This window comes from Poecilia reticulata, linkage group LG11 (assembly GCF_000633615.1).
Source record: "Poecilia reticulata strain Guanapo linkage group LG11, Guppy_female_1.0+MT, whole genome shotgun sequence".
In the NCBI taxonomy this organism is placed as follows: Eukaryota; Metazoa; Chordata; class Actinopteri; order Cyprinodontiformes; family Poeciliidae; genus Poecilia; species Poecilia reticulata.
Genome location: NC_024341.1, coordinates 28,363,942 through 28,365,527, shown reverse-complemented (window position 1 = coordinate 28,365,527; position 1,586 = coordinate 28,363,942).

Here is a 1,586-nt window from a genome sequence, read left to right as displayed (position 1 = left end):
GTGTGTGTGTGTGTGTGTGTGTGTGTGTGTGTGAGTGAGTGAGTGAGTGAGTGAGTGAGTGAGTGTGTGTGTGTGTGTGTGTGTGTTCTTGTTTTTGTCGTTATTTAAGCCGCTCCTGTAAATGTCAAACTGCTTCCTGTTCAGGACAAATAAAGCTTTGAGGAAACGGAGCAAACTGCCTGGTTCTGTTCTCAGACTGGTGATGTCATCGTGGTGACGTCATCACTGTGACGTCATCATGTTCCAGGTGGTTCTGAAGCAGAGCTGCTCGTCATTCTGGTGGTCAGCAGGAAACCCGGCGGGTCGATCACGCACGGGGCGACAGTGGAGAGGAAACAGGAAGGAGCCTCCAGCAGAACCAGAACCCGGATCAGAGTTTAGAGCGGACAGAACCAGAACCACAGAACCAGGTGCAGCTTCATCAACTGATGTGTTAAATATAGATATAATAATAAATAGCAACTGATGCTAATGATGATTCTCAGTTTTTACTGGAATAAATTAGTTGAATTTCCACAACAGAGCGAAGCAGAAAAATCAGAAATATAGTTTCTGATATTTTCATCAGGTTGGAATCAAACTTTTCTTTATTTAAAACCTGAACATAGAAATAAAATGGCGGCTCTACAGACACCAACCAGAAATGAAGTCTGGTGACATCAGCGGTTCTGGTCGGTTTCATTCAGCCGGACTGGAGAAGTTTCAGAACCCCGACCACAGGGACAACCTGAAGGCAGCAGCGGAACAGCTGATTGGCTCCTCCCCGATGACGTCACACTCTGATCATGAAACATTCCCAGTTTCAATTAAAGATCGTTTCACATTCATGCTGTTCAGCTGTAGTGTAATGAAACCTCCAGCAGGTGGCAGCACCAGCCTGAGAATCCTCCAGAACTGCTCTAGAACCACAGATCGTCTTCAGTCAGAAGCTTCTTCAGAACCGCTGTGATACAGACTGCTACAGGAGAGAATTACCGCAATATTTAAATTAAATTCTCTTTGGGATCAATCATTTCTTAATAAAATAGAACAGAAATGTGTTCATTGCCCCACTGTGAGGCATTTCATCAGTGCTTTGACCCAAAAAGCAACGTTTGAGGAAGTTTAAGTTTTAAAGTTTTAAAATGCATTTATTAAGCCATAGATGCTGTAAACATTTTAGATTTTATTGATGAACTTATAAGTTCGTTTGTGGACCAACAGAACCGCAGCAGAACCGAAAACAGAAGTCCAGAACCTGAAAACGATTCTTCACTGAAGCAAACGACCAAGACGCTTCAGCACCAATGTTAACTTATTTTACTGCAAAGACATCAGTACTTTTATCTGTAAACTAGAACGGATCCGACCAGAACCGGAGACGCTGCTTCCTGTTCAAACAGTGAGCTGTGTTTGCATCGTTCATGGGAATCTGCTGATCCATCTTTACTCTGACAGGAAACATTTACATGATTTTCAGGAATAAATCCTGAGAGTCTGTTCAGTTCAGAGCAGCTGGGAAACCGGCTGGAAGAGAAAAGTTTATTATAAATACAGTTTATTATAAATACATTCAGTTTATTATAAATACAGTTTATTATAAATAC